Source organism: Armigeres subalbatus, chromosome 2 (genome assembly GCF_024139115.2).
Source record: "Armigeres subalbatus isolate Guangzhou_Male chromosome 2, GZ_Asu_2, whole genome shotgun sequence".
In the NCBI taxonomy this organism is placed as follows: domain Eukaryota; kingdom Metazoa; phylum Arthropoda; class Insecta; order Diptera; family Culicidae; genus Armigeres; species Armigeres subalbatus.
This window is the reverse complement of record NC_085140.1, coordinates 63463996-63483576: the sequence shown is the minus strand read 5'-3', so window position 1 is coordinate 63483576 and position 19581 is coordinate 63463996. Positions and strand designations below refer to the sequence as shown.

General features: G+C 42.4%; 1 pseudogene; it reads left to right on the top strand.

Moving 5' to 3' along the window:
* The window catches only part of LOC134208996 (titin-like), a 45672-nt pseudogene extending 37616 nt beyond the window's left edge, over window positions 1–8056 (top strand).
* The last annotated feature ends 11525 nt before the right edge of the window (window positions 8057–19581 follow it).

Below are 19581 nucleotides of genomic sequence, written 5' to 3'. Positions count from 1 at the left end.
ATCAAAATTACAGATCGCAGCAACCCTGAATGGTGGTTCGTCAAGCGTTCCTGGAGTGAGGAACGTGGATTCGTGCGTCGGGAACTCCTGATGGATGCCGTTACATATCCACAGTACGTGCAGAAAACTCTCAACGAGAAGATTGACAAACTGCCAGTCTTCGAGAAACCTGCTCCTAGTGAAAAGCCACAGGCACCGAAGATTATCGAAAAACTTCAACCCATTACCACGCAAGATGGCTACACAATACAGTTCGAGTGCAAGGTTGAAGGTTATCCGAGACCACAAATTACCTGGTTCCGGCAAACCGCCGTCATCAAGCCTTCGCAGGACTTCCAGATCTACTACGATGACGATAATGTGGCTACGCTGATCATTCGTGAGGTATTCCCCGAAGATGCGGGAACGTTTACATGTGTGGCCAAGAACATTGCTGGATTCGCTGCGAGTGCTACAGAGCTCAGCGTAGAATCATTCACGTCCGATCAAGGGTCCGAAGCGGCAACCCTCTCACGCAAGAGTATGTCCCGCGAATCGTCACTTGCTGACATCCTGGAAGGTATTCCACCGACCTTCTCTCGTAAGCCAAAGGCACAATACGTCGATGCAGGGTCAGATGTGCTGCTGGAGTGCCGCCTCGTGGCCATTCCGGAACCGGACATTCTCTGGTATTATAATGGTAAGGAAATCACTACCAAAGGCAACGTTGAAGTGGTTGTGGAATCGGACATGCACATGTACTGTACTGTTGTTCAAATACGCAACATTGACAAAATGCAGGAGGGTTCTTATCAAGTCGTTGCTCGTAACCGTGAAGGCGAATCTGCTCTAGATATAACCGTCAAGGTTAAAACTGGTGTTCAAGAACCACCACAAATTCTGGAACCTTTGAAGAGTATGAACATTCGTCAAGGAGAGACGGTTATATTATCAACACAAATCGTTGGTAATCCAACACCCGAAGTACAATGGTTCAAAAATGGCGAAATTCTCAAGGTACCAACTCAAATGGACAAGAACATGTACACGGTAACCCTTCTTTCGCCTACTCACGACAACGCTGGTGAATACTCTGTGAAGGCCAAGAATGCGGCTGGTAGCGTACAGACAACTGCTTTCCTGACAGTGGATGAATCTAATGTAGGAAATCCTCAAGCTCCGCTCTTCCTGGAGAGATTCGAAGAACAAAGTGTCCCTCAAGGAGGCACTATCAAACTGCCAGCCAAGGTCTCCGGCAATCCAGTTCCTGAAATTCTTTGGTTACGCAACAACAACACACTGCTAACGTCGAAGAAGGTCAGACAAGCCTATGATGGTCAAAACATCGAACTCACCATAGCCAATGCTGATTCGGAACAGGATTCTGGAAACTACAAGTGCATTGCTTCCAACACAGTTGGAAAGGCGTCTCATGGTGCACGAGTTACCGTTGAAGTAGACCGGGTAACATTTGTTAAGAAACTGAAGAAGACTGTGACGGTCGAAGAAAGCAAACCAGTAACGCTGGAATGCGAAACATCACACACCGTATCTACCAAGTGGTTCCACAATGGTAAGGAAATGAGTGGCATGGATCACCGTGTTATCGTACAGGAAGGTAAAGTACACAAACTGGTTATCAAAAACCCAACCATTAAGGATACGGGCTTGTACCGATGCACTGTTAACGACCAAGTTACAGAGTGCAGTTTGACAGTTCTCGAAGCCAAACCGGAGTTCCTGCGTAAGTTGGAAGATGTCGAAACCAAAGAAAAACAGAATGCTGTGCTTGAAGTGGAGATCACATCGGAGACGGCTGATGTAATTTGGTACAAGGAAGGCAGGAAGATTGTGGAGGATAAAGGTAAATATGAGTTCTCCAAGAAGGGTAAGACTCGATCGCTTTTGGTGCGCAGCACTTCTGTTCACGATGAAGGCGAGTACACTTGCGCTCTGGCAGATCAGGAGTGTTCGGCTGAAGTGATAGTAATAGAGCTTCCACCGGAGATCATCACTCCACTCAAGGATGTTACCGTAGCCCGAGGAGAGAATGCCGTGTTTGAAATTGAATTGACTAAGGGTGATGCCTTGGTACGATGGTACAGGAATGAAACAGAACTATCATTCAACGGACACTACCAGCTGACAATCGATGGCAAGCGACAGACTCTGAAGATAGTCAAAACTGTCGATGAAGACGCTGGAGTATACAAATGCGTCGTTGGTGATCAACTATCTACTGCCAAGTTAACTGTTGAACGTCCACTGGTTGACTTCGTCAAGCGTTTGCCAGACGTTACCATCACCACCAAGGAAACGGATGCCGTATTCGTTGTGGAACTTTCCGAGCCTGCTGAAGTGACGTGGTACAAGAACAATAAGGTGATCAAGGCCTCCAGCAAGTACGAACTGATTGTTGACAAAAACATTCGTAAACTGATCGTAAAGAACACCTCGGAAGATGATGAAGACGAGTACACTTGTACGATCGCAAATGTTAAGACCTCCTCTAAACTAAAGGTTGAAGTGATCAAGGTGGCACCAACGATCTTCGACGACGGTTCGCGTACGTACACCGTACGCAAGGAAGATGATGTTACGCTGAATGTCAAATTCAACGCCACACCCAAGCCAGACGCCGAGTGGTACGTTAACGAGAAAGTCGTAATTCCATCACCAAAATATGTCCCGAAAATTGGCGAAGAAACAGCAAGTTTGACGATCAAGAAGGTAGTAGAATCGGACGCAGGAAGCTACACCATTCGGTTAGTGAACGAGTGCGGCGAGGCCAGCGCTTCATTCACATTAATTGTTAAGAGTGAGTATTTCATCGTTACTTCTGATGAGGATTTTATAACAGGAATACGTTCTTCTATTTTCAGAGCAACCCGGTGCACCCGACGCTCCAGAAGCTACGCAAATCACCGATGATTCGATTACTCTTTTCTGGAAGTCACCTGAAGATAATGGAAACAGTACAATCACTGAGTACATTTTGGAATATCAGGAGAAGGGCAAAAAGAAGTGGACCGAAATTACCAACATCAAGGAAATTTCCACTACAGTTACCAAACTGACGAAGAATTCCGAATACACATTCCGTGTGACAGCCGTCAACGAGATGGGTAAGGGTCCAGCATCGCCCAACTCGCCGTACTATAAGATTGCCGCTCCAATAAAGAAGGAAGCTCCTATAGTGAGTGAACACCTCAAGGATGTACGCGTTGGACTAGAGCAGACAGTCACCTTGACTTGCATCGTGAACGGCGTTCCAACTCCTGAGGTGACTTGGTATCGTAACGGAGTCGTGCTTAAAGAGAAGACAATTACTTACGAAAACGGCGCTGCCAAATACATCATTACCAAGACCACTAAGGAGAGTAGCGGTACTTACGTATGTAAAGCAGTTAATGAAGTTGGAAGCGTTGAGAGCAGCTGTAAGGTAGTGATTGAAGAAAAGCCTACTATTACCGTGGATAAGAAACAGATCGTTCAGAAGCTGCGAGTTGGAGATGAATGGACAGTGGTGGCTAACTTTGGAGGTTATCCAGTCCCAGATATTATTTGGTACCGCGAGGACGAGATCATAGAATCAACCTCTGAGCATACGATTGTAACAGTGAGCCAATCATCAACAATTGTTATTGGAACCCTGGACCGGTCAGACAGTGGAAAGTATGTCGTTGAAGCCCGAAATTCCGCTGGATCGGCAAGCGTTGAACTGCAGTTGAAGGTGATTGACAAACCAAGCAGACCAGAAGGACCAATTATTGTGAAGGAACTTAGTCCGGAAGCTGTCGTGATCGAGTGGAAGCCACCAGTAGATGATGGTGGCTTGGAAATCTCGCAGTACTCGATCGAAAAGTGCGACGATACCAACAAGAATGCATGGATCAAGGTCGCAGATGTTCAGAAGAACATCAAATCCTATTGCATACAAAAGCTGCTGGATTCTACCCAATATCATTTCCGAGTGATTGCACAGAACCCTATCGGTTGCTCGGAGCCTCTGGAAAGTGCTACCATTACTGTCAAGCAGGTTTTGGAACCACCGTCACCACCGCGTGGACCGATCGAGACTGCCGGCATGACAAGTCACTCATTCACCCTATCCTGGCAACCATCTGAGCATAACGGAGGAAGCAAAATAACCGAGTATGTCGTAGAGATGAAGGAATCCAAGAAAAAGGTTTGGAAGGTCGCAGGAAGCACTAGCGCTAGTGAAACGTCGTTGCTGATCGAGAACTTAACTGCCAGCCGAGGATATGACTTCAGGATATTCGCAAAGAACAAAATAGGAACGAGTGAAGCCCTTCAAACGGAAGAGTCGATTATTGCCGGAAAGGAAATAAGTGAGTATTCATGGGAATTAGATTGGTATCACGCTAACGCTTATATTCTGTGCTGAATTAATCGAGAAATTCATGTTACGCATTTTACAACGTCTTCTATCTAACAAATCACATGTCACACCGTGCATTTAACAAACACCTCTATTTCTCTTCAACAATTTATGTCTATCCCAAGCTATTGAAAGCCTGGGATTGCTGCGATAAATTGTCCAGTCTTCTGACTCTTAAGCTGCTCTGTGTAGCATGTAGAAGTGCACACTTTCGTATCAGTGACTAATCGTTCCAATTCACACAAACCTTCACACTCTTTGTAATGCCAGCACCACCATCCGCGCCACGAAACCTGCGCATCGTCAACGTCACCAGCAAGAGTATCAAACTCGAATGGCAACAGCCGGAAACGAATGGCGGCTCCGATGTTACGGGTTACGTAATCGAGAAACGGCTCACTTCTTCCCAGCAGTGGACCAAGATCAAAACTCTGGACGCCAACTGTCTCAGTTACTGCGTCGACAACCTTAAAGAAAAGTCTGAACTAGTATTCCGCGTGTTCGCCGAGAACGTCATTGGCCTGAGTCCACCGGCCACTTCCGAAACTGTTACACTGAAATCACATGCCAGTAAGATCGATGTTTCTGTCAAATATCTGTTCGATGTCGAACCGCTTCTTAATGAAAGCAATCGAGAACCAACTAACATATTCACCTTTTTTGTCCTCTTACAACAGCGGTACCTTCACCCCCGACCGGGCCCCTGGAGATTCGCTATCTGGGTCCAAACATCAACATTGTCGAGTGGGGTATTCCCGAATCCGATGGAGGTGCGCCATTGGAGGGATACAATATCATCATTCGCAATGTCAAGAAGAGCATGTGGATGGAGGTTGGGCGGGTGCCGGCCGACTGCCAGTCGTTCAACATTAAGGATCTGGCCGAGGACGAAGAATACCTAATACGTATCATTGCGCGCAACGAGGTCGGTAACAGCGATCCGCTGGAGTCGGAGGAACCATACAAAGCGCAGCTTGGAGCGGGTAAGTACGGGGTACTTACTTACTTATGGATCCTGTACACCTCCGGTGGTGCAAAGGGCCAACTTGAAAGATCTCCATCCTAAGCGTTGCCCGGCTATCGTTTTAACCTGTTGCCAGGTTAGATTTCGGTCGACTTCTTTTATTTCTTTATTGAGGCTTCGCCGCCATGAGCCTCTGGGTCTGCCTCTGCTGCGATGTCCCGCTGGGTTCCAGTCTAATGCTTGTTTATAGATTTCGTTTCCGCCCCTACGTAGAGTGTGGCCGACCCAGCCCCACTTCCGATCCCGAATTTCTGTTGCTATCGGCCTCTGGTGACAACGACGATGGAGCTCGTTGTTTGAGATCCAGTTGTGAGGCCACCAGGCCCGAATTATATACCGCAGGCATCTGTTAATGAACACCTGCAGCCGTTGAGTGTTCTCCACTGATACACGCCATGTTTCGCTAGCGTATAACAGCACAGATTTCACGTTAGAGTTGAAAATTCGTATTTTGGTGCGTTCACTTATCTGCCTGTTTTTCCAGATGTTTCTTAAACTCGCAAAGGCAGCCCTTGCTTTCTTGATCCGTGCGCCTATGTCGATCGTGGTACCGCCGTCTGACGCCATTTGGCTACCAAGATATTGGAAGCTTTCAACATTCTCCACTGATTGCCCGGCTACTACTACTAAGTGCGGGGCGAGAAGTGGAAAATAACCTAACCACTACTATGGCAATAAATTTATCTCGCCGAGTATTGTTTAGGTACACGCTTAAAGTAAATTACACATCGCATGAATAATTTTCACACATGACGACGATGACACGAGAGAATAGCAATTTGTGTGAAAATTATGTGTAAGACATGCACAGTCGCTGTGTAATGTCTTTTATTCTTTTAATATGTGTAAGAAACTTTGCTTTGAACTGTCAAGTCCATTTTGATCGCCATGATGGCGGTTGCGTCCGGCATGCATCGCAAGGAAAATGACTTTTTCTTTGGATTTTCGTTATGTTTCGATACGATACAACTAAAATGTGCGACTATAAACATCGCACTTTAGTTTGGTCATATCGAAACAAATGGGGACTCCTCTGAAATAGTATAAAAATATTGCGATAATTTTCAATTTACATGAAAAAATATAATTGAGGTTAGGTCCGTTTTCCGACCGCTCTCTCACTGTGTGAAATAAACTCATCAAAAATCGTTAACCGTCAATTACACTAAAATGAGTAACATGGCAGTTACTCATAATATGTGTTGTTCCAGGTTAGGCCCGTTTTGTGTGAACGAAACACAAAATTGTGTGAATGACTTTAAGCGTGTAGCAATCATGAGAGACTCGTTCGTCTTTGTATACTAGCGAAAAGATATGTTTCTCAAATTCACAGAACAATTAGTTAAAGGTAGTTCCAGTAAAATTCTTCTTGTGACCCTTAATCTTGTTTCACACGATAGCTGATTACGGTGTTACGAATCCAATCGGGGAATCTTTCGGATATGTAATAACTGACTTAGAAATCCCATTTCATTTTTAGTTCATAGCTTGCAGAAAACTAACCCATTTCTTCCCGTTCCAGTTCCCGAGGATACCCACGATGAAACGACGCGGGACTTCACGGAACCATCCGCTACGAACACGTCCTCCTGGCTGAGGGAACACAACATGACCGCAGACATTCACAGTTACGCGCGACACACGCTACTCAGAAGGCGAGAGTACTTCTTCAAGCTGTGGGCCAACGCGAAAGGCCTATTCAAGTAAACGCGTCGAGCGATAACAATTCCTTAGACAAAAAAAAACTAGCTCAAATCCGTTAACTTTATTGAACTATTACGCGTAGATTGAGAAGATGTACACATTCAAGAGCGTCGACTATCCCGGAGAAAGTCCTTAAAAACTACTTTTATTATATAGCAAATAAGACGAAGTCCATACATACCTAACTTTACTGTGTCAATATTTTATACACGAGTGCCCCCTGTGCTTTGCAGTTGTATGTAAATGGTACCTCCTAATCGACCATTTCGCCGTTTAGAAGAGAAAACGACTACGATTTGTTTCATGTAACTGTGATACAGAAAGAGATTTTATTGTAGAGACAAAAAAAATGGCCACTGGCTACTAGAGCCAAATGCAACCAATGCAAAGAGACAAAAAAGCGAAAGAGTTTCAAACCAATTTTAGACACAAAACGAAGACGAAGAGGCAATACCCAATGTGGGATTTCCGAGAACTATAGAAAAACAAAACTCAATTCGAAGAACTATTTCTCAACACATTTTGTACGATTTTTGTAGGTCATATCTTTATATATTTAGTACATTGTAAACTTCTGTATGTTGAAACTCACTGCGAATCGACGAATCGACTGCGCATCGATTGCAATCAGTTGGCGATACCCGGCACCGGACATCCGCTCGGAAGGCAGCTGGCCATGGCAACGAACCGAAAATCAGGGAGACGATTAATATAGGTGCGTACATTAATCGACAACTTCAATATAGCCGGACCAGCAACGCTTTCAGTATGCTCAAGGAATGCAGTCGAAGCGAAGAACCTAGAATCGCAGGAAAATACATATTTGTGTCCACATTATGGAAAGATTGAGTTTCTCTCATTTTGCCTTATAATGATTTGAATTGTAAGAAACGACATATTTTTTTCTGTTCACCAACAGTGTGTTTAATAAAATGTGAAACGAGTAACGTATATGTCTTTCAAGTTAGTAGCAACACCGAAACAACCCATTTTGCTGGAGTACATAACATTATTATTATTGTTAAGAAAATTATTTTGAGCTTTTTAGTGAAATGTCTTCACTTGTCATAAGACGAGTTTGTACAATCCCATTTAATTCCACCACTTAATTGTACCTTGACAGATACGTATGTCGACCTCAACAGTAAGGTCATCCTCAGTGTCTCGTACTTGAGTCGAGTCAAGTTCGAGACACTGAGGACGACCTTACTGTTGAGGTCGAAATACGTATCTGTCAAGGTACAATCAAGTGGTGGAATTAAATAGGATTGTACAAACTCGTCTTATGACAAATGATTATTATCATTATTTATTCAGTCGTCTCCATTCTAGCAATCTGCGGAGGTTCCGCAAATCATCTTCCACCTGGTTGATCCACCTTGCTCGCTGTACACCTGGGCTTTTTGTGCACATCGGATCGCTATCAAGAACCTTTTTCATAGGGATACTGCTCGCCGTTCTGGCTACATTTTCAGCCCTCCGTAGTCGTCCGATTTCCGCGTAGAGATGTCGCAAATTAATCGATTACTTCGATTAATCGATTCATCGTTGTGATAATCGATTAATTTTGAATCGATTATTACCCAACGATTAATCGATGCAATAATCGAGAGGAATCGTGAGTAATCGATTAGTTACTAATCGATTAATCAGAATTTTACGACATCATAAGGATGTCGAAAATTAATTGATTATTTCGATTAATCGATTCATCGTTGTGATAATCGATTAATTTTGAATTGATTACTATACAATGATTAATCGATTCAATAATCGACAAGAATCAAGAGTAATCGATTAGTAACTAATCGATTAATCGGGATTTTACGACATCTCTATTTCCGCGATGTGATCGATGGATGTTTCTCCCAACAACTGATGCAGTTCGTGGTTCATTCGCCATAGAACAATTAAAAAATGGAAATTACCTTGCCAAGTAAAATCATCGTCTTCAACTATACCTACTATAGCTACAAAACTAAAAACGATATCACACACGTCGAGCCGACGTCCGATAAGGGTAGTCTTAGGACCAGGACTGGTAGTGATAAATGCCGTTCAAAATAGTGACTTAGTGACCAACGATGACGAAAAAAGTGACCAAATAGTGACTTTCAGAAGCAGAAAAAGTGACCAAATAGTGACTTTTGTATCCCTAGTCAAGTTGAAAACCGAAATGGGGGACTAGCGAAGTTGGATTTTTCTCGCAATCCGTACGTTAAACCTAACTTCGCTAGTAGCGAAGTTAGGTTTAACGTACATATTGCGAGAAAAATCCAACTTCGCTACCCGAGCAGCACAAGTTAGACAAAAATGGTTGCACTAACTTGATTGTGACGAAATCTAGTCACATATCAGATGCATTAACCTTTGTGGAACATGTGTGCTGCCAAGGTAGTCCCGTATTCCGGTTTTCAACTTAATCGAGTATATGAAGTACTAACCAGGTAGTGAGCTGAGTTGCATTCGTATTGGTCATGTGTAACTCGTAGTAGATCGGAAACTAGAGATATCATGTTTTTTCAAATCCTTATTAGAATGCTATCAGAAATCAAGAGACAAAAGACAAAAATTACAATATCATGAGGTTTACTACTGCGGGTCGTGTGCATCTTCATCGTAACTAGGGAGAGGATGGATCTTAGCAGGGGACAACCGACTTGGCGACACCATCATAAATACCGCAGAGTTGGATATTGAGGAAGGTATTCGTTGGGACATCCAGAGGCTAGCCTCCATGGTAAACTATATTCCGTAACACACAGGAGCAGGTAACGAGTTACAAGTTGTTACACTAAACCATGCTTATAATTTCAACAACGATTTTAAAGCAAGTTCTACAGCATTGTGGTAATAAAGTTTAACATGAGCCCGAAGTTTTTCGTGAAACTGCAGTTCGTGTATGAAAAAGGCAGAATGAAGTATAACAAATTTTAAAAATAACACTTTTAATTGAAACAAATTTAAATACATATGGAGTCCATTTGCCATTTGTTTTTTCGAGACCCTGATCTCGGTTTCATTAAAAACATTAACTCATATATAATATGAATTTTACCGAACCTATGTTTCCTAAGTTTCAAGTTTCGTAAAATGTGATCCAACATCTTGAATTTGATGCAGAAATTGCTTTGGAAAACTTGGAAGTAGATTTTCTGTGGAAAACCTTGTGAAAATTTCTAGGTATTTTTTTTTCAGAAATGGTGCAGAAAATACTACAATCCTTATGAAATCTTTCTCCAGGAGTTCAAACGGAAATCCGATGGCGAATGTCAGCACAAAAACTTCCGGAAATTCTTTCATACCATAAATTCAAGGCAGAATATTTTGTAGACATTCCTGCTGTCTTTCAGGAATTTCCGCGGAAACTGCACGTCAATTACTATAAAAACTTCTCCGCGAATCCCTGAAAAAAAATCTCCTTCAAATACAAGCGGATTTTTTCATGAATTCCGGTAGAAATCCTTTTGAGAATTCCTTCAGATATTGTTTGGTGAATTCCTAAAAACCTTCCGAAAATTATTTCCCAAATTCTAGTCGGAATTTTTGCGGAATTTTGCATAAAGATTTATGCGGTCATCGCTACAGAAATTACAGTGAAAGTTCCTCTAAGAGAAACAAAGTTAGGAAGCTTTTTATAACGAAGGTGGATTTTTCTCTAGATACAGGCAACTTACCCAACTTAGGAAGTAGTGCGCTGGATTCGCCTAAAGATGCGCTAAACAACGCATCAATTAGTTTGACAGATAAAACTTCGGAAGAAAGTTCGGTTCGGAAGTCCCGATGTCCGAATTCTAATGTGGTGCTACGCCGACAATATCATGCTGTGTGATTCGTCGTAGAGGGGTTAATCAATCAGAAACTAAGAAATATCTCGGAATTATGTCAAAATTGACGTGACAAAAAATGGATATTCAGAAACGATAAAAATGACAACAAGTGAAGTTCTTACCCTTAAAATGCTTGTTAAACGAGTGCTCAAGAGTATAATGCATTCAATAATGGCTTGGAAATATCCAAAAAATTGGGTAAGCACGACATTTTGCTATCGAAAACAAAACCCTACGCTCCTTATTTATTAAACTTCCACCCAAAACTAAATCCGTTATGTAAATCCGCATCAAATTCGCGAGAATAGCAAAAACCGCGAAAATCGCGAAATCCTCGTAGTCGTAACAATCCTGCGCTTTATATACGGCGCTGCCTAAACGTATGCCCAAGCTTCGCTGAGTGGTCTGTCTGTGTGTCTCTCGATCCCGAAGTCCATGGTTCGAACCCACTCTGCATTTCATAAGACGGCCTTGGAGCAATTTTTCAAACTTTATATATTTTGCTAACAGATTTACCTTTGATTTGGTTGATGATAATGGTAGATACAAATGATTTTTATTTTGAACTTTTTTTTACAAACGGTGGTGCGAAAATAGTGACTTTAGTGACCATTTTCCGAAAAATAGTGACTTTAGTGACTTTTGGATGCAAATAGTGACTTTTTAGGCTCAAAATAGTGACCAAGTCACTAAAAAGTGACTTGCTGCCAGCCCTGTAGGACTTATGCCTTAGGACCGGATGCCATACCCCAATTGGTACCTTCTGATCGATCCCGACGCCAGAGGAAAGCCGCATTTTTTTTTAAACAAAGTTGCTTTGCTTCCCCTTATAAGCACGATGCATTCGATGGCAAAAGCATTCATACAGTGCAATGAAACGAATATAGAAGTCATTTGTGTAACCACCAGATATCGTCGAAAAGCAATTCGTTTAAAAAAATCCTAACAAAAAGCAAATTTATGACTTCTAGTTTTCTAGATTTTAATTGTAATACTATGTTCGTACTAGGGACTTGTAACATGTTATTCGGCAATCTTGATGAGCTTTCTTTTGTCGATAATTTGAATAACATGTTATTCAGGCTGTAGTGCGAACATAGTGTAAATCGTACTTTAGCGTTTATATTACGTCCAGGGTAGAAAAAAGAATAATAGGAGAAGAGGTTCAGTTGTGGGCACCATTCGGTGATGGACAGATAACAGATGCTGTCATTCTGACAATCGTAATTTGTTTGCTAAAGTAAAATGATGTTTTGTGTTCAATTCAAGTTCAAGCTTCACGATCCCTCCCCAGGCCATCTGCGAGTTGTGGGGCTTGCCTAGGATGTGATGGGGTTTGACAGTGAGCCCTGTTAAACCTCTATAAAAAGCTGCATGTATCCGCAAGTAGTCCCCACCAAAACGACCGTGTGACGCTCAAAGCGCACAAGCCCAAGTCCTGGTGTCAGGTGGGACACAAAACAGACCTGACACGACGGCCTTCCGACGAGACAGGAGGTTTGCGCAGGCCCAATAAGCCGCCTGGAAAACCAATAATTACGAACAATATAAGAGATAATACGACTCGATATAATTGGCAAAGACCTAAGCAACGAATAAAGGATCACGATTGGAAGCTTGCAACATGGAACTGCAAGTCGCTAGCTTCCGCAGGTTGCGACAGGATGAACTACGATGAATTACATCCCCGCCACTTCGACGTCGTGGCGCTGCAGGAGATTTGCTGGACAAGACAGAAAGTGTGGAAATGTGGGCATCAAGCGGCTACCTCCTACCAAGGCTGTGGCACCACCAACGAGCTGGAAACCGCCATAGTGCTGGGTAAGATGCGCCAATGTGTGATTGGGTGGCAGCCAATCAACGCAAGGATGTGCAAGCTGAGGATAAAAGGCCGTTTCTTCAACTATAGCATCATCAACGTGCACTGCCCACACGAAGGGAGACCCGACGACGAGAAAGAAGCGTTCTACGCACAGCTGGAGCAGACATACAATGGATGCCCACTACGGGACGTCAAAATCGTCATCGGCGACATGAACGCACAGGTAGGAAGGGAGGAAATGTATAGACCGGTCATCGGACCGGATAGTCTGCACACCGTTCGATACGCACGACAACGGCCAACGGTGCATATACTTCGCAGCCTTCCGCGGAATGGTATTCCGAAGCACCTTTTTTCCCGCCAAAATATCCACAAGGCCACATGGAGATCACCTAACCAAGAAACGGAAAACCAAATCAACCACGTTCTCATCGACGATAAATTCTTCTCCGACATCACGAACGTCCGCACTTACCGCAGTGCAAATATTGAATCCGACTACTACCTCGTTACAGTATGCCTGCGCACAAAACTCTCGACGGTGTACAACACGCGTGGAAGTCGGATGCCGCGGCTTAACATTGAGCGGCTACAAGACGGTAGACTAGTCCAAGGATACGCGTAGCAGCTGGAAGTGGCACTCCCAACGGAAGAGCAGCTAGGCGCAACGTCTCTTGAAGATGGTTTGAGAGATATTCGATCCGCCACTGGTAGCACCGCAACCGCTGCACTTGGCACGGTGCCTCCGGATCAGAGAAACGACTCGTATGACGGCGAATGTGAGCAGTTAGTGGAAGAGAAGAATGCAGCATGGGCGAGATTGCTGCAACACCGCACGAGGGCGAACGAGGCACGATATAAACCGGCGCGGAACATACAAAATTCGATTTTCCGGAGGACAAAGCACAGCAGGAAGATCGAGACAGTGAAAAGACGAAGCAACTGTACCGCGCTAATAACACACGAAAATTTTATGAGAAGTTGAACCGTTTACGTAAGGGTCACGTGCCACAGCCTGATATGTGTAAGGACATAAACGGGAACCTTCTTACGAACGAGCGTGAGGTGATCCAAAGGTGGCGGCAGCACTACGAAGAGCACCTGAATGGCGATGTAGCAGACGAAGATGGCGGTATGGTGATGTACCTGGGGGAACGCGTGCAGGACATAATTCTACCGGCTCCGGATCTCCAGGAAATCCAGGAGGAGATTGGCCGACTGAAGAACAACAAAGCCCCTGGGGTTGACCAACTACCAGGAGAGCTATTTAAACACGGTGGTGAGGCACTGGCTAGAGCGCTGCACTGGATCATTAACAAGATTTGGGAGGAGGAAGTTTTGCCGCTGGATGGAAGGTGTCGTGTGTCCCATCTACAAAAAGGGCGATAAGCTGGATTGTAGCAACTACCGCGCAATCACAATGCTGAACGCCGCATACAAGGTACTCTCTCAAATTTTATGCCGTCGACTAGCACCAACTGCAAGGGAGTTCGTGGGGCAGTACCAGGCGGGTTTCATGGGTGAACGCTCCACCACGGACCAGGTGTTCGCCATTCGCCAAGTACTGCAGAAATGCCGCGAATACAACGTGCCCACACATCATCTATTCATCGACTTCGAAGCCGCATATGATACAATCGATCGGGACCAGCTATGGCAGCTAATGCACGAACACGGATTTCCGGATAAACTGACACGGTTGATCAAAGCGACGATGGATCGGGTGATGTGCGTAGTTCGAGTTTCAGGGGCATTCTCGAGTCCCTTCGAAACCCGCAAAGGGTTACGGCAAGGTGATAGTCTTTTGTGTCTGCTATTCAACATCGGAAGGGGTTTGGAAGGGGTAATACGAAGAGCAGGGATTAACACGAGTGGTATAATTTTCAATAAGTCCGTCCAGCTATTTGGCTTCGCCGATGATATACATATTATGGCACGTAACTTTGAGAAGATGGAGGAAGCCTACAGCAGACTGAAGAGGGAAGCTAAGCGGATCGGACTAGTCATGAACACGTCGAAGACGAAGTACATGATAGAAAGAGGTTCAAGAGAAGACAATGTGAGCCACCCACCGCGAGTTTGCATCGGAGGTTGAAAAATTTGTGTACTTGGGCTCACTGGTGACTGCCGAAAATGATACCAGCAGAGAAATTCGGAGACGCATAGTGGCTGAAAGTCGTACGTACTTTGGACTCCGTAAGACGCTCTGATCGAATAAAGTTCGCCGCCGTACCAAACTGACTATCTACAAAACGCTCATTAGACCGGTAGTCCTCTACGGACACGAGACCAGGACGATGCTCGTAGAGGACCAACGCGCACTTGGATTTTTCGAAAGGAAAGTGCTGCGTACCATCTATGGTGCGGTGCAGATGGCGGACGGTACGTGGAGGAGGCGAATGAATCATGAGTTGCATGAGCTGTTGGGAGAACCATCCATCGTTCACACCGCGAAAATCGGATGACTGCGGTGGGCCGGGAACGTAGCCAGAATGTCGGACAGTAAACCGGTGAAAACGGTTCTCGACAACCATCCGACGTGCATAAGACGGCGAGGTGCGCAGCGTGCAAGGTGGATCGATCAGGTGGAAGATGACTTGCGGGCCCTCCGTAGACTGCGTGGTTGGTGACGTGTAGCCATGGACCGAGCCGAATGGAGAAGACTCTTATATACCGCACAGGCCACTTCGGCCTTAGTCTGAATAAATAATAATAATTGTGAACAAATTTCAATCAGAAACTTATCACACATTGAAAATTCTTTGGCAAGAATTGTGAACAATACTTTGTGAAGTTGTAACAGCTTTAGTTTATTACGTAACACCAAATGTATGGTTTTCAACTCATCCTAGCACAAAATGTACGGTTCAAACATCCCTCGCATTCATTTAAATCAGTCGTAGATTTGGTAAGAAGCATAATTTTCTAAAATCACACCAACAATGTTCTTTTGGTCAAAATAAAAAAGAGCTTTTTTATTGAAAATAAATTTTACATTTTAAAAACATTACTGGCTTTGTCACATATTATTAAAGTATAGAATTGTTATCAAATTTACATCATTAGAATTTCTTGGTGCATCTTGATGATCTCGGGAAACACTAATGTTGTGAGAGTTTTCTAGTGAAACTGGTAACACTGCTGCGATATCCTATCTATATCAATATGGGAGGTTGTGGAATTTCACACTGCACGGATCCAGTACCAAAATGTAGGTTTACTATTACACATGATTTTGTTTTTACACGATTTTTTTTCGCTCGTATTTTTGATCGTGTGACTTCAATTTGCCACCACACTCTTCGCAACATGTTTCAAAAAATCCAGAATAAATCAAAGAAAAATCACATGATTATTTATATACGTTAAATATTTAGGATGAGTGGAAAATTGAGAAAATGTAAATCGTGTAAAAACAGAATCCAGTGTAGTTAATTTGTGTAAACATCATTATTTTATGTATAATTTGTAATAAAATGAATTCCAGCATTGAAGCTGCCCAAATGAAGGTTGCTTTCAATAATTGTGTCGTCGTGCTATATCCAACAATTCCCAACAACTTATTCATAATTTTCTTTGAATACCCACAACTTCTTAAACAAGATTATTGTTGAAAATAAAAGTTTTCAGCTTTTTTTAAATACCTTTGGAAGTGTTGCAATATGTATATAAAAAATTGCGAGACTTAACAAAATAATTTGTTCAAATTCGACAACCCACAAGGAATCAACTGACATAATAAAAAAAACCATTACGAGGAAGCTTAAATCGAATTAGAGCTTAGATTTTTTCAAATGCTCACAAAGCTAAATTTATAATTAATTAATTTCTAGGATCTATGACTCATAATTTGTTTATGTTTTCAGTATAGGGTACATGGCTCAAACCTTGGCCTAATATGCAGCGGTTGAGTACATTTATCGTTATAAATCTTCATCTATTGCAGCTCCGAAATGGACTGAATGTTGACCCATTGTTCCCCAACATAGCTGTCAGGTGGATGTTGTTTCAGCCCATTTGGGACGAGTGTTTGTTGATATTGAAGATATATACGAAAAAAGGAAGGGTCTAAAACCGCATACTTGTTTTATTATGATGCTTTCAAGCTTTCCCAGTTCTCATTTCCCGCATATTTCCCGATATTTTCCCGGTGATTTTCAATTCCCGACTTATTTCCCGGTTCTACTTGCTTCATACATTTTTATACTGTCATACACTGCTAATTAATATGATACTATATTTTTCAAACATATATTTGCATATTTTAATAATTTCATATTTTACAGTCTTCATTGTTTTCTAATGTTTTTCAAAATATATTTTCATATGACCACGTTCTAATTTTATCTCATTTCCACCCATAATTTATTATTTTCATATTCTTATATTTTCATATTATCTTGTATTCGTAATCTTCGGTTGTTTATGCGATCGTGTTTTCATATATTTATATTTTCATACTTTCGTATTTTCATATTTCTATTTTTATAGCATGCACATATAAAAGCGCGAAAGCACAAAAAAATCTCATCATGTCTCGCAACTACAACCTTGCCAACCAAATTATTCTATACCCGCATAACGCACCAATCAGCTTCTGAAACGATCCTTCTTCTTGGGAAAGCGCATGCATAACATGACTCATTACCAGCGGTTGCTCAACCCCACCGGTTAAAGCTATCGCTACTAAAACTTGCCAGCCAGAAGCAGGTGCGCACGCGGTTGATGGCGCACGGCTGGCGACGCCACCACCGCCGCCGCCTATTAGGTAAGACATGTTATTGGTAGGACGGTTGGCTGGCGGTACTTGGTTTTCTAGCACAAAACTTTAACTTTTAGTTTCATCGCGGCGACAAAAGATCGCTATGGTGCTCTAGCAGAAGTGTGCTGTTTAGAAAAATCGAATATAATGTTTGTAAGTATGGGACAACCATTAGGCACAGTATTATGTGTGCATTAGGGTGATTCCAGCGACTATGGATAATAGTTTGGCGCAATACAAACTCAAAACTCAACACTGAATTGACAAAAAAGTGCAGATCTCACTGCAATTGCAGGAAAAAAAACTTAATTGTGGTAATACCCGGTACACGCTTGTCATCGAGTTAGTACTATCCCATTTAATTCCACCACTTGATTATAACTTTTCATATAGGGGAACGGCTCGGCACTTCATCTTATAGCTCATATTTCCATCCCATCAAAAACAAAGCAATGAAAAGGAATTTGATTTGTTTCTTATTTTTGTGATTTTTTTCACCAGTGAGCACGCGTGTTAGCCAAAAGAAGCGACGAGATTGGTACTGTATTTCTTTGTTTTGCGATGAGATGAATATATGTTCAGTGAGATAAAAAACGGAACATTTCCCCTACATATGTATTTCAATGCAGGCCTTTAAGTGATGAACTTCCTATACATATATAGAAAAAATCACTATATTAAGTATTGAAAAAATGCAGGCCTTTAGTGTCTCGTGCCTAAATCATAACAAAGAAGCATAAGATTTAACCGGGTTTATTAGAGCCTAAATGAGTCAGACTCAGATCAAGAAATACGCAGTTAAAAATAGGATTTGTTCAATCGATATCATGTTCAATTCAGTTCGTTTTTTCAATCGTAAATTTTTTAGCTGTCGTCCAAATTGATGAAATGGTGACAAATCAATTGGACATTATCTGAGTGTCCGAAATATAACGTGGACAGGACCAAATTTATATACATATTAAAAATATTGCTAAAAAATCAAAAGAAAATAGAAAACACAAAAATTGATGCTTTAGTAACACAAGTTCCTTAGTTCATGATTAGCATCAACTGCGCAATATATGTTGGGGCCAAAAATCGTCATTCAACAGATCGTGATTTGCAGATTGGAAATTAAATGTTACAAATATGCCATCATGAGTAGTCGTCCACTGTCATTATCCCCCTTTGCCATCCAACTAGCCATCTCTTATTAAATAAATCACTTGTTACACCACTTGAAATCACCTCATAAACAGCAACCGACCAAAACCGTAACAAACAAAGGTACGATGATCGCCATACCAACCAAGCCATTTTCAGTCTCTCATTATTACCTTCAAATTATCTAATTTGATGCTTCCATATTGCTCTGCATTGTTGCACTTCTTTACGGAGTGAACGCTATTTTTAGAATATCTATGATCAAGGAAATACAACAAACTTCGGTAGCCGTGTACTTTGTCAATCGCCATGAAAAAAGCGCACCCTCCGGCAGAACCGCTTTGTGGGACGGTGAGGTGTGCAGTCATTCATCATCGGCAACTTTTGATGTGATTTCATTCTTGGATTAAACACAATGCTGATAAGGAATCAGCTTTTATTGTATGTTTTGTTTTTATCAATCGTTTTCTTTTTTACACAATATTTCGCATTTATTTTTGTGAGTACTCATGGAACTATGCATAGCTATTAGTCATTCTTATTGTGATAAGGAAAATGTTACACCCGCAATGAGTAAAACTCATTTCTTTTTTTTTAAGCACTGTAGCCCTTTTCGCCTTAAAACCTCTGCACCCCACTGCAAACGCAATTTTCGCGATGTGTCACTCCAGTTGTTGCATTACATAACATTTGTTTGCATTTTCGGTCGGCTGCGCGCCTAGGTCGCCTATAACTATAACTGCGATAGGCCAGCTTGGAAGTCTTTACAAACTGGTCAGACAGACGACGATGATCTTGAACCGAATCGAAAAGATGACCCGCATTTTCGTTTTCGTTTCTCGATCAGCAGCGCAGCGATTTGTAACGAAATCGATCGTTTGCATAGTCTCACGTACACGCCATATGCAAGTG